At 36.7% G+C, this 15,455-nt stretch overlaps 1 long non-coding RNA gene across 1 annotated transcript; it reads left to right on the top strand.

Moving 5' to 3' along the window:
* Positions 1-3,527: 3,527 nt before the first annotated feature.
* LOC139741455 (uncharacterized) lies at positions 3,528-15,159 on the top strand. Its single transcript, XR_011711623.1, has 3 exons — positions 3,528-3,663; positions 9,344-9,520; positions 15,088-15,159. It is a non-coding gene; the product is annotated as an uncharacterized lncRNA (long non-coding RNA).
* The last annotated feature ends 296 nt before the right edge of the window (positions 15,160-15,455 follow it).

Genomic DNA, 15,455 nt, shown 5'->3' with positions numbered 1-15,455 from the left:
AGTTCTGATAAAGTGTGATTATATGAATAATGCATTATTCATGTCTTTCATTGTACTTTGGTTACAAAGCAAACGATACACTTGGTAGCATAAAAACAACAACAGAAGAAACCTAACATCTCAGGGTCTTATCTTTTATATACTGTGATTGCAAAAAAAAAAAAATGTATTTGTGTTCATTATTTGTTGCAATGAACACATTTGTAGTTAAATGCAATCGTTGTTAACCCGTTGAGGACGAGTCCCGAGTATACTTGGGCAGATGTCTATGGGAAATGCGTGTTGTAGCAAAATCAGTCTATCCTCAACGGGTTAAAGAATAGTGCGCTTACAGAATGATTATCTTTATCTCATGCATAAAGCATCAGAATATGATGCTTGTCTGAGCATTATTCTACAGTGATTGTTTTCGACAGGTAAGTTTGATATACTAGTTCTAGGTGATTAATCATGTAGAATTGCTAACAATGTCGATTTTGTACTTGATGGTGAATATTTTTGCACATGTGGTGAAGTGATTTTGTAATGCTTTCTGCAACTTTTCTACTTTGGTTATAATATTTGACTTTGTAAGATATAATGTGAAATACTAAACAAAAAAAAAATGTGCTTGTTATAGATTGGAATAATCTCCTTGTTCCACTTGTCTTTCTGTCATGTAAATCCATCACCAAGATAGATTATTCTTCAGTATTTTTATCAGCATCAGGTTGTGTGTATTCCATTAGCTGTTCCCCTTGTCATTAGAAATTCAATAGCCTTGATATGCAAACCGTCCTAATTTTCAGCACCCATGTGCAGAAAGTATTACAGTATCATTTTGTTTGGGGTCAGGAAGGCGTAATAAAAGTCATATTCATTTAGACTTTCTATGTACAATTGTACATATATGGCAGTGATATATGACAGTATTCACTTGTTTTTGATCTGTCTTCTGCATAATGAGTCCGCCATGTGGAACCTATATTTCCACTTTAATAGGATGGCTATGATATTTTAAGATCGAAATGTAAATATAAAGTGTTGTGCTGTTTGACTGAATATTTTGGCAGGCAAGTCATGTATTTCACCCATGAAGTCCTTAACCCCAAATTATGATCCTGAGTTCCTTTGTTAGTGAGGACTACTGGTCAGTGACATTATATGCTGCTACCCTGGTGTATGCATAATGGTGTCTTCAAAGCTTCTGTGCAATATTTAAACTGGGTGAAGACAGTTGCCCAGAGGGATGAAAAGTGGATGTGTTGATGTGTGTGGTACATGTTTTTTTTTTTTTTGTTTTTGTTTTTGAGGATGCTTCAGAGATGCATGTACTTCAAAGGGGATTTCAATCAACTTTTAAGATACATGTAAATGAAATTGGTGAACTCCGGCAGCAGATCAATAATATACAATGCTTAAAATTGAAGAAATCTTACAAACGCAAGTATGAATGTCGGTAGGTCAAGTATATGAACCCTTGTATGATATGTTTAAAGCCACAATATAGTTTGGCTCGAACATTTCATTTCAAGAAAAACTAAAACCTAAAATCCACTTGGAATGAACTTAGTTGGTATGATATGATGTAATTTGCAATGGCAAAATGAATTCATTCAGGCTGTTGGTTGCTCAAATATTGTTCTTAAAGGGATTTCTATCCCCCTTCTTTTATCCAATCATTCCTTGAGCATGAACTGTAGTATCATAGTTACAATGTATATTCTGTCACATGACTTGATGAGAAAACAACTTTTAAAGTGTCAGTTCTGATGCATTCCCTGAACAATATTAGGGCTTTAAAATGGCAAAGTGCATGTACTTGTAACATAGCTCAACACCCATGTACAGCAATGCAAATGTCACTTTTTGAGGCTTTCTGTTGCATGGCAGGTGCTACATTTTTAGAAGTGGGGGGGGGGGGGGGTATGGGGAGAGGGCTGTTTAAATTTCTGGTGCCACTTCCAGTTTTATCAGCCGACAAGCAACCCCCCCCCCCCCCCCCCCCCCCCTCCTCAAAAAAAAAAAAAAGAAAGAAAGAAAGAAAGGCCTAATCACTTTTTTTTTTTTCTGGTGCCACTTCTGGGATAAAAAAATAAAATAAAATAAAAGTGGAGGGAGGAGCCCAAGTAGTTAGATCCTGTATATTCCTATGTATTATGCAAAAATAGTTTGGGGAGGGGAGCACTAGCCCTGTCTTGGTCAAAGGTTTTGATAGTATCCCTGTTTTTTAATGTATTTAGTTAACAAAATCTCTGTATGAGTGTGTCCTGATTCTTTATGTCAGATCACTGTATTATATAGATATCTGAGAAAACAGTTTATATATCTAGAGTGTGGCATTACTGTGGTTTTTGCTCTTTCTGCAGGTCCATTCCTATGGCTGAAGTATATTGTGAGATATTGAATGACATATATTTAAGTTATTCAGAGCTGTGTTTGTAGTTTCATGCTTCTTTGAATTCCATTGTTTCTTAAAACTTATGAAAGCTGTGTCCTGTTTACAATCTTTAGTTTGTCTTTCTTTGTTTCTTTGTTGCAATGCTGAACTGTCAACATTTTGTGTGTGTGTTTTTTTTTACATCACCAAGGCTTATAATATATATGTTTCTGTCAACACCACTTTTCTCTTATTTACCTTGCATGTTATTTTTACTGGGCTGTTTACATCATACAGACATGTTAAGAGAGACATAGGAGAGAAGAGGAGAGAGAGAGAGAGAGAGGGCCAGGGGGAGGGGGAGAGGGAGGTAATTAAGAGCTGAATATGAAGATATCATGATATATTAAAATCAGTGGTCCAAGATGGTCATAACATCTCATCAAATGCAAACCTTATAAGCTCCCATTGTTTTGCTTTTACAAATTTCATTTCATTTCATTTTATCCCTTTTTCTTGGTATATGCCACTTTTGATATACAAATGTAGTCATCTTTGGCAGGGTTACCACAACATATATGACACGTACCAATTTTGCTGGGCTGTATGCAAGTTTCAATTATTTATTTCATGTTAAAAAGTGGAAATTTATTACAGATTTGTGTGGTAGGTCTGTGGGAGACATGCCGCATCCCTATCTATTCTGACGCATGATAATATACAATGTATTCTCGCGTTAATTGTTAAAAATAATAAAAATGTATTTCATACAACTTAGTAGTACATGTAACTACAACTATCGTCCACGTCTGGCATCTGGATTTCCACACCACTTCATCACCAGAATGGATTTTACCCTGTCTGTCCTCAGTTGAAGGTTTGTTTCGAGGTCATGATCATCGGAGACGTCGCTGAGGAACGTTCTGGGATCGCAATCTGTACGTTATCAAATAACTTCCTTCAGGTTGGCTGCTCAGACTGTCACCGTTGCAAGGGCCAGTCAGTCAGTATCGACCCCTAGATTTTCCTTTCATCGATCGTGTTCCCACGTCCTCCGTGAGCCGTGTCACAGAATTCTGTGGGGCCGTGTACGCCAAAGCAACAACGCCAGCTGGTGCTAGCAGTCTAGCCAACGCAACGCACGCATCAGCATCACACAAAAGATCGCAGGACGTACACATCATCGTAGAAAATGTAATCGTACCTCGTATGCCTATTCTCGTTTGAGACCAGTTTATGAAGAAGAGGGTGTCGTACGATTTGCTCGACTTGTTCGGCAGAGAGTAAAAACAAAACTGGCAGAGGTAAGTTACGCGAAGATGAATTATATTACCGGTATAGTAGACAATACTGGCGCTGGCAGACGGTAGTCCGTCTTGATTACGCAATCAACCTGCTGACTGTTGAGCCACGAACAGCACTCGTAGTCGTACTCGGCTGAGACCGGGCGGCTAGCCTAGGCCGCTAGGGGCTGCTCCCCCCTGCACTCACTGCAGGGACACTTCCCCTTTCGCACAAGAAAATCTAACGCTAGCCTTGGCTTTGGGGTTGGGCTACCAGGTCCAGCGGTAATTTTTTTTTTTTCTTTGTCGTCCGCTCGGTGAGAATGTGTATGATGATTTATAGAATAAGTGCGAAAGACGTTGATTATTTCATTGCAAAAATCGTGTCCGGAATTATAATCTGATTTTGCGCCGCGCAAAAAGACAACTTTTTGGAGAGGGGTATATTTAAAGTCTATTTTCCAAAAATCGGAGGGAGTAATTTTCAAAATTTTGCCAAATTTCTAATTTTCAAGACTTAGTGAATAACTCATGTAATTTTTTGCTGAAATTTTGTCCTCTAAGTACGGAATTCAGAGCAAAAAAAAAAAAAAAAAAAAAAAGCGTCCGGTAATACGATCAACTCTCCTACCCTCTTTGTTAGAAAACACCCAAAGCTGTAGTGAAGATCCTGGGTTTTAGGGGGCTAAATCATTTTGATAGGCTTCTAACTTCGATCAGCACAGCCCCTAAACCTAACTGCAACCAGCGCGAATGCTCCAGGAGCAACCTGAGGTTTAATACCCCTAACTAGCTAGCCCTTTACCTGCCCTACCAACTGTGTGTGTAACTGCGACCAGCCCGAATGCAAATGCGAGTGTGTACAAGGATCGCTCCAGGGTTAACCCTAGAAACCCTAACCCTAAAACTCTAAAGCGTAAAGCCACCGGAATTTTGATAATCAGAATTATTACTTGATACGTAAGACCCTATCACCTTTTTTTTTTCAATTTTAGCGGGGGTAAATTAAATATTGCTGTGCTGTCGAAGTTATTCTGAAATAATTTAGCCCCCTAAAACCCAGGATTGCTCATTATAGAAAATTTATATCTGATACGAATAGGAGCCTTGTAGTATGATCATTAAACTTTATAAATAAGTGTTGAAAATTTTGCAAACGTTCTTGTGAAGGGAATGGGCTGATACAGTACGTAATATTTTGCAATTTTTCCCAAATATTTGTTGGTTGCAACTTGCACTGTGGTATCCCTTTATGAAAAATTCATCATGCAATATCATGTGCAGTCTATTACTGGGTACTATTAGTATGCAATGAAATTAAGATTCATGGAACAGATTCATAAAATTGATACGATATTAAAGAAGCACTCCAGTGTCACCCCCGTTATTGAGTTATTTTTACTCTAGATTCAGTTTTTCAGTGTATCTATCATAATAGGTCCTACACTCAGCAAAAAAAGAAAGTAAACACTTTTTCAGGTTTATCTTTCTCATGGACTAACTGGCTGAAAATGGTGTTTTATATACCATGTTAAAGGTAATTTAATTAGCTATCAACCTAGTAGGTCAATGAGAATGTTAACTTTATGCATGAGTGAACACATTTGTTTTTCTCTTCCAAGGCGCAAAAGTAAAAATTGCAAATGGACAAGTAATTGTTATTCAAGCGTATTTGCTCTTCCATATGATAATGAGAACAAAAGACAAATTCAACACAATAGAAATGCAAATTAATTTGCAAAAATCAACCCTTGATCTCAATAATGTCTCTGTGACCCTCCAAAGATAAAGAAAGGCAAAAAATAATGGAGGAAAATGAAAAATCTTCTGTCAAATCCGCAGTCAAAAGACATAAGAGAAAAATTATGGTAACAAAGAAAGTTAAATTTGAAACGTTATTCCAAATTAAGAAAATTTGAAATAATATTTGGTTCTTGAATTTGTCTCGTGCATTCTTAAATTCCTTAATTAAAAGGTAAAATGAAGAAATTCTGTCGATTTTATCACCTTTACGGTTTACTCCATGTCATTTAAAGTTTGAATTAATGGAAAATGCTTATGTTCCACCTTCAGTTTCCCCACTATGTTTTTGTTTTGAATATAAAGGGAAACAAGGGAACGGAAACTTATTTCTGCTGTTTCATTCATGTCTTCCATTGCGTTAAATTGGTCTTTTGTTATCATTCCTATCTTGGAGGGCATTTGCAAATGAATTTCAATTGATAGTGTCCAATTCTGCAATTTTTACTTTTCTGCCTTGGAAGACAAAAACGAATGTGTTCACTCATGCATAAAATTTCTCTTTGTATAAACCTACCAGGTTGATAGCCAATTGAATAATTTTTGATATGGTATATGCAGGGCTCGACACTAACGGTGGCCCGGTGGCCCGGGGCCACCAAAAATGAAAGTCGGGCCACCAAATTTCAGAAAAGGGCAAATTTGGTGGCCCACCTCGGGCCACCAAATTTTTTTGAAAAGTGTGTCAATAAATTCGTAACTTTTTGCGCCGGAAATGCATAAATGCATGCTGTGAGTGTGCGACTTAATAAAAAAAAAAATTGACTTTTATCAATTTTTTTTTTCGGGCCACCAAATTTTTCTTTCGGGCCACCAAAAATTTGAAATTGATGATTTTGGTGGCCCCATCGGGCCACCGAAAAATAAAGTTAGTGTCGAGCCCTGGTATATGACACACTGATTTTTATCAAAATCTTCTATGAAAAATATTAACTGGAAAAAGTGTTTACTTTCTTTTTTTGCTGAGTGTATATCTTTCGTGCAATATCTTTCATCAAGAATATACATTAAAAAGGTCACAGTTATAAACTTCATAGTTCTCAGGTACAACTTTGGTCACCAATGCGGAACACTAGAGCTTGTATAATCAATACATTGATCATACACTAAAAACAAATATGTTATGATATCTACATGGCATAACTGTGGTATGATTACGATACAATTATAACCTGATCTTAACTTTCAAAATTGTGCATCTTAAATCATTTATGACACACTTCCCAGGGAGGTGTATCAGAGTCCATCACACCATGAGGTTAATATGGGAAGTAGGCTTTCCTGCATTGCACAATTCATACAGCCAACTGTTTGCAAACTGCGTGTAAAACAATGAGACATTTCTTGTCGCCTAGGTAATTTGTCTCAAGGATGCAAACAATGTGTTACATAACATTATAATCACATGCACTGTTTTTAAACAATCTCAAAAATTATCAAGCTGAGTGTTCATGCAGTGTAGCTAAGTGTTTGCAAATTAAAGATGTGAATAGTTGACAAGTCATTGATCAAGGTACAAGGCTGTTGGTTATTTTAGTTGTGTGCTTTTTTTTTCTCTCTCTCTCGTCAAACATTTAAAGGGCAATATAATACATAGATGTAGAATGCAGTATGCAAACAAATCCCCGGTAAAGGTACACAACTGACAATTATGGGGGAAAAGCAGAAAGTTTGTTCAAAATTATACATTTTTACAGTTTTGGTTACGTCCATGAGCCATCATCACTTGATTATCAAGGCTACAGAAGTCCATGATGTCTTGGCAGCTGAAATATAAAGAATTTGTAAATAGATTACCATATATTTTCATGTTTATAGCATTTAATAAAAGAGCACTCTCTTTCAGAAGGCAATAAATAATTTCCTCTCAACATATGTATAACATGTCAGTAATGAAAAGAAAATTATACGTAAGTAGAGTGTGAACTGCAATATGGCTGACAGTGCTCAACTATATAGGAGCCAACAATATATACACTGTACATAGTAGGTGGAAGGCGTTGCTTTATTAGTAACTTATACATTGTAGCTGGACAGTCTGTTTCGGCCCAAGCCTCATTATTATGTGTATATCTATGTCTATAATATATAAATTATTTATTTATTTTTTGTACAAGATGTGATCAAGTTCTCAATTGTGTGAACTCAGTGATTCTTAGACTCAATCATATCCCATCAAGTTGGATTCAATACTCTTTCATGAAAGATATAAAACAAGATGGGAATGAAATTTGCTTTTAATGATCTCAAGGAGAAAGCAACAAATCAAGATTACACTCCATAGCCACACAGAGAATGCACAGTCAACTGGTCACGTTACTGATTATAAATTTTGTCGTAATCATAGCAACATGCAGCAATTTCTCTAGTCAAACCTGTGTACACTTTTAAGTCACAAAAGCTTGCAATATTTCTGTAGTGCCATAGGATGATTTTACATTGCAGTGTGAATGGGGAGGTCTACTGTTGGGACTGTAAATGCTACAAAATTTCCAACTGATGATGAGCTTCACTGTCCACAGTTTCATGATTTTTTGACTAGAGGGCATGTCATATGTAGGTCATGTGCACTTGATGAGGCTTTCAAGACATGTTCAAAAACAGATCATGAGCTAGTCACAACCCAGAATGTAGTAAATTTTCCCAAGAAATGTCAAAAGATTTCGAAATTCCTGCCAAGCTAAAAGCAATACCCTCGACCAAACCCCAGCGCTGGTTTGGCAATCTTTTGCAGACTACATACAGTTTTGTACACCTAATATGGATGTTGGACTTTGCCACTTTTATTGACATTAACATCCTTTGCAAATCTTTCACATGCTCCGGTGAAATCAGCCCTTTACTGTGGGGTTCCAGCATTAACAGCTAATAGATTGAAAAGTAAGTGGATGTTCAAAAACACTTTTCCTGGCCTGGAAAAGTCGTAGAAGCTTAGGGTAGTGAAAGATTGTTTTATGCTTCTCAGAATCACTTTTTAGTGGTCGCAATATTCAAATTGTAATGGAAAATGGGAAGGTCATGGAATTATAGTAGAAGAAAAGAATCCCGTTTATGAACCCCCCAGCCAAGTTGACCAGTTAAAGTTACCACATATACACAATAGACAAAGGCTGGCAGGTCACCAATAAATTCCGGAAATCCTGTGGGCAGTGGAATTCCTGGATCATGAGTGCCTCATACAGCTGTTTTGGCACTTCAAATATAATTCACCTTAGATACCAGTTTCTTTTTTTTTTTTTTTCTTATTTTAGTGTATTTTCATCAGAGCCACTGGAGGACTGGTCATTATTTTTATGCCAAGGTTACAAAGCTCATCTGCAAATCCATATGCTACAAGTGATAAGAAGGGTAGTTTAAATCTGGTTCAGGAAATATGCACATGTGATTGTGTAAATGGGCACAACACATTGTAGGCCTATATAATGTCTTGTTCAATACCCAAAAGTGCATACTGACACTCATATGGAAATGGAAAATATGCCTTTGTGTGGATATGTTTGTTTTAGTTTTAAACTATGGCAATTTGATTGAAGACTGTACCTTTGTGAATTTGGGCCATATTTCTCCAGATACAAAGCAGCACTGTACTGTTATGCCCTGATTTACCTGTCAGGGTGTTAGAATTTTGTTTCTTTGCCTTTTCTTCCTTTGAATTATTTATGTTTGATAGCAATTCACAGTGATAATTTAAAAAAAAAGTAATGACATTGTCTTTCTTGGTGTTTAATTGATCTGTTTTTGTCATGAATTAAATACTTCTTAATTGTCTTGATCTAAGATGTTAGTGATGTTAACACACATGGTTCACAAATTTATGTTTCTACAAAGTAGGTAATGCTTCTAACCTTTTCTACATTTGTTGTGTTCCCCTCTCATCCCTTTCATGCTTCACTGGTTTCAGCGTTACTGAGGAAATTGGATCTTTCATTGCACACTCAGACAATCGGCAGATTACCGTACAGGTTCCCAGACATAACTTAAGGAAGAAGTGTGTGATAATTCCAACAGGGCTCCCGTTCAGACTGTTGCGAATGCACAGAAGCCGCATTTGAGAAGAATTATGGGATCCAATGCTAAGGTGAGTTGAATGTGTTGAAATATTCTGCTTATAGCCAAATTGTATCCATCTTAAATATGGTTTCGGTGTTCTCTTACCAGCACTTACTTTTTTTGTGTGTCATTCTTGTCGCAAAACAAATTGCAATTTTCATTGCATTTTCTGCGCTGTTTGATTTCTACAGTTTACCATAATACATGTATACAGCTGTAGATGCAATAGGGAGAATTTTCCATGATGTTAAAGTGCATCCAAGGTAAAATTTTGCTATGCAGTAACGTACAATTTAATTACACCCTTTTTAAACAGGATAGTGAATACCTCCATTCATCGTATATGGCTTAGTTCGCTTCAGTGCTTCTGGTCAATATATTTCTGCTATTTTTTCCCTCTCTCTCTCTTCCAAAGTATAATCCTGAAGGTCATGTAAAGTGCAACCATATAGGTACCGGTACCAGCTTTGTTTGTGCCTCAATGGTTTCAGATTTAACCCTAAAAAGACTTGGGGGGGGGGGGGCCTAAAAGGCCCCCCCTCGACATTTCGCGCGATTACTCAGCAACACGCAATGCTCTCGCCGCGATGCTCTATGACTTTTTTCTTTCGAGTTTCCCGCACATTTTGACACCAAATTTGTGACGCCCGGGGGTACGGTTCTGAAGTTACATAACTTTTTGTACATGCACGTGAGACCGAAAATGGCTCAAAAATGTGATTTTGTGTACAAAGTCAATACAAATTGAGTTTTACCACATGGTTCATGTATGCTTATTTTTACTCTCAATGGCTAAAATCAATTTGTTTTAGTAGTATTATACTTCAAAAAGGGTCTGCCACAAATTTTGCTGGAAAAAAAACAAAAACAAAATGTCGTAAAAACAATGAAATACATAAGAAATTCATAAAACAATAAAATAAATAAGAAATTAATTTTGATACCGAATTTTTTTTTCAAGTACATTTGCTAAGAATGCCACAAAGAATATCTAGACCAAAAATGAACACTTTTGGAGCTTTATTTACTGATTTAGATCAAAAAGTCTGATTTCTTGCATAAATTAGCATAATTAATCAAAATAAAATAAAAGAAGACTATTTTGGAAAATTTAAATATACGATCTTGTAGATTACATCGCACACTACCATTGTGCAAATTTCCGCGGCGATCGCGCGATCCACGGCCGAGATCTTAAGGGGGGGGCCCTTTAGGCCCCCCCCCAGTCTTTCGAGCTACCAAAATAGCCCAGTCTTTTTAGGGTTAAGTGAACAACAATAGGCCTACTCCTTTGGTCAACATTGTGGGATACACCCAAACTTCCTCTTTGCAAAGAATATATATACAGGGCCCTGTTCCATAAAAAATGTGAGGATAGTAACTCCTGCTGGAATAGCAACTTCCAGTGCCAACACACAATCAGGAAGCTGGATTCTTACCGTTATCATGACAATTGCAAGAGTTGCGATCATATCAAGTTTTCATGAAATGGCGCTGTTATTTCATTCTGTTCTCACTGAAAATTTGATTTCATGTCAGTCCAGACAACCCAAAATATATCTACACCTTCTCAATGGATTCATCAGAGAAGAATGTCATAATTTTGATTTAAATATCAAACATCTTGTTTGCTATATTATCATTTTCTACATATCATTTTTAGTTTAATTGTTATGTTGCTATCATTTTTTTCTACTGTACTATTATGACTACTGCTGTGCATACTACTGCTGCTATGTTATTGTTATAGTTTATGAAACAATGTTATATTAATTTTATTAATTGATTAATCATAGTGAGCATCTAGAGAGTCTTTATATTAAAAGGGATGTACAGTTCTGGTTGAGGCAAGGATTTAGCTTTTGATATTTTGCGAGATATTCAGAAACCATTCTATGAGATGTCAAAGAGCATGCAATTCTAAGGGGTATCAAAAGTTTATTTGATGAAAATCAGTTTTGAAATGGCTGAGATAACCAAGCAAAAGGTGAAACAAAGAGATCCTAATAAAAGGTGTGGCCTGTCGCCTTTATTATCACTTTTTTGGATTTCTCAGCAATTTGAGAACCAATTTTCCTCAAATCTTCTCATTATTTCACTTAGGAATGTTATGAACCTGAATCCTCACCTCAACCAGTACTATACACTCCCTTTAAAGTCATGTGAACTTCAGTATTCAGTGTTGGCTGTTCATTGTACATACATGTACAGTGTACATGTAGTCATATTATTGATCCTAGCCCCAGTGTTTTTAAAATGCAAAATTCTTCAATGCTAATGTTTTGATTTTTTTTTCTTTGATTTTTATTAAATGTTTTTTATCAAGTTGAAGTATCAATTTTACATCAAGTAATGGTACTTGGTATTGTTTGCCTTCTGCAAAAATGTTTGTGATAATTCATCAGGTACAGTCGCCCCCACTTGATTTGGACATCCCATAAGTAGAGCTTTGTGCAGATCATTATTAAAAAGCCATTATCTCAATTAAATGAGTCAAATATCTGATATTTGATCATCTACATACTTCACAAAATTCACTACATGGGGCCAATACACCACACCACAACTTGAACACACTTGACGCGATGTCACTAAATCTCAGACTGTATATTGTGGTCTGTAGACCTTCATCAAAGACATCTGTATTTATCTATTTTATTTATTTTTTAGTTTTAGTTTTGGCAGCAAATTTTGTTTTTATAGACCTACAATGTATTAAGTGGGGTTGATATGCACAACTGTAAAACTAGCATGTTTCATCAACCTATTGTACTACATTGTAGAAAAAAAGGACATGACTGTCTTCTAGCACTACTCCAAAAGCTTATCAGTTGTATTTAGAGTAACTGTTTGCAACACACCTAGTTGATATCCGTATGTCCTTAAATGATATTTTGTTTTGTTAGTCTTTGAAAACTATAGCCGTTGTCCCTTGCTTTAGAGGGCATGGAGGCTGTTACGTAGTCGACCAATAATGTTTGAGTTGATGGATTACATAATGCATTATCCAGCAAGAAATTCTCTGCTACAGTTGAATATTTCATCATAATTATTTGTACATTACAATGTCTTAGACCTTCAATAATGAAGCTTTGAGAATTGTGGGGCATGGATTACATAATGCATTATCCAGCAAGAAATTCTCTGCTACAGTTGAATATTTCATCATAATTATTTGTACATTACAATGTACTTAGTCTCAATAGTTATACCTTCAGATGGTGATGCTTCACCTCAAGAAGCTAACTTTGAGAATAAGCTTTGTGGGGCATCATTGAACTTGGCACCCTATGGCCTATAGAACTTATCCTTGAGGTTTTACGTAGCTGTCCTGGAGGATCACTGTCTGAACATATTAGAAGGCAACATATCTTGCTATATCAGTGACTACTTTTTATTCTGCTTCCTCCTGTAGTAAGATAAATTTTAGACAAAATTTCTACATACATGTATGTTGTACTCGGATCCAGGAATTTCGTGAAGGGGGGGTGCAAAGAATATTTTTGGTGCTACTTCCGGGTTTCATCTCATATTTTTCTTTTTATTTCTTTTGTTTTAACAACAAGTAAAGTGGGGGCGCGTGCCCGATGCACCCCCCTCTGGATCTGCCACTGCTTTTAGAAATTGTATTCCTCGGTAATGTAAAGTCGAGATGTGTCCTGTTGCAACCAGCATGCATTCCTCTTCAAGCAGTAAACATACCGTGATACTGGAAATGTTAGCATGCATTTTAGTTTTGCGAATTTCGCAAGAGCCAGGATTTGTGAAGCTTAAATGCCCATGAAAGTTCTTGTCTTCACTATACATGCGTTGAATGCCATTGGCAATTTGTGAAAACTTCATGCCATCAAAATATCTTGCTTTACAATAGCCTGCTTGGGAAATTTTGCGTCACTTATGTACATCCAAGTAATGTTCCTGTTCATTTCAATCCCAGTTTAATTATCAGCGGTGACTGTCCTCAAGATTGAGTTCATACATGTACAACATTCATTGGCTTACAGTGGTGCAGTTTCATAAAAAAGGGAGAAGATTTAAAGATTTGGGTAACTCGGGCGTGCTGTGCAGAAGTATCATGAAAATCACAGTGAATTGAGCAGTGCCTGGGGAAAGAAATATGGGTCCAGAATAACTGATAATGATATGCATCAACTTTGGTTTTATTTTAAAGCCACCAAATTTTGACAGTAAGTAGAGAAGTGCTTACCGTCCCAGGTAAGACAAACTTTAAACATTTGAGTAGGTCAACCCAAATGACTATTTTGGTCCATTACAGAAAATCCTAAAATGTAATTTTTGTAGATTTTTGAGCTTTTTTGTCACATGCTGTATGTATGATGCTTTTCACCTATTCTACAGCCATTCACCTATTCTACAGCCATTCATAGCAGCTGGTAATATGTCTTGGTAGTACAGTTCGACCTCGATTATCCGGCCTCCTTCTATTATCCGGACGCGTTCACGCAATGAAGGACTTTTTTTTTTCACCCAAAAATTGAGAAAAAACAGTGACTTTAAACTCAATTAAGATTTCTACAAAACTCACACGATTTACCTGCAAGATATTCTTTATTTTTGTGAAGAAGGGACTACAATTTTGTGCAGGCTAGCATAGCATAGATTACACCACCGTTGTGGGGTACGCTACCTACATGGTACCTGCCTAGCTGCCAGTGCACTGGGATGGCAGCTTTGACGGCAGCTATATACATTAACATTGTGTCTAATATATCCGGCCAATTCGCTTATCCGGATGAGTGCCGGTCCCAACATGGCTGGATAATCAAGGTCGAACTGTACATTCTCGGGGGTGTATGTGGGAGCATATGTGACCCTGCACCTCAAAACAAACAAAAAGTCACCAAACATAAATTTTTAGTTAAGACCATATTCTGAAAGAGCAGACTTTCAGCTTTAAAATGACGTATAACTCAAATCAAATGGACTCTCCTAACTTATCTAAACATTAGTAAGAAAGCACAAACTCAGGAAAAGTGTGAACTGAGAAAAGAGGCTCTGAAGTGCAGTGTCTATTCAAGCGCTTAATCTTTACCAAACCGTGCTGGCTGTGCGATGAATGGGACAAAAAACAGGAAGTAAACCACCAGAGTAACAACAATGAAGGGATTGTCAAATTAAAGTCAAAATAAGCATGCCTCATTGACACATTCTGTCCATAATTAATGCCAACTTTCAAAGCAGTATCACTATCTTTTCAAAAGTTATTAGAGTTGAAAGTGAAGAGTGTGGACAAGGTTTTTCAGAAATGAAAAAAGGATTCTAAAGACACACCTAATCACACTATTCTACCAAAAATGTTCGAGATAAACTGCTAAAAAACACACTTTCCTGCCCGTTTTACGATACCAAATTTTAGCATAATGTAAAAGAAGACTCGCTCTTTCAGAAAATATGAAAAAGTCAAGTTCGTCTAGGTTGACCCATTTCACTTATTTTCAGTCCTCACGCAAAATCAGTGTGTGCGACTTTATGTTCGTTTTGAGGTGCACAGTCACATATGGTATGACAGATTGTAACAGCCTCCGATTGTGTACCCTACCTCTAATCTCTCACATTTTATTCTCGTACTTGCAGGAAGTGTCATCCTTTCGACTGAAAGGGATCATTGCCGCCCCTTTCACACCATTTCTTCCATCTGGGTTAGTAGTTGCATGGATTTTTACCTCCGCCAAGGAGGTTATGGTTTTGCCGGTGTTGGTTTATTTGTTTGTTTATCTGTATGCAAAATAATTGAAAAAGTTGTGAACAGATTTGGATGAAACAGGAAAGGTTGATAATGACACAAGGAACAGCTTATTAAACTTTGGTAGTGATCCAGGAATTTTTATGGATTTTTAAAGGATTTCTGATCTTTTGGTAGACAGCGTCAATGAACTTGTGAGTTCAAGCTGCGCATATATATGCGGTTTGCATACGAGCACTCAGTGAAACATGTTTTGTTC

This window comes from Diadema antillarum, unplaced genomic scaffold, assembly GCF_040938485.1.
Source record: "Diadema antillarum isolate AM-2024a unplaced genomic scaffold, OU_Dant_1.0 seq00000931_RagTag, whole genome shotgun sequence".
Taxonomy (NCBI): Eukaryota; Metazoa; Echinodermata; class Echinoidea; order Diadematoida; family Diadematidae; genus Diadema; species Diadema antillarum.
The sequence above is the reverse complement of the archived record's forward strand: the minus strand, read 5'-3'. Positions and strand labels throughout refer to the sequence as shown.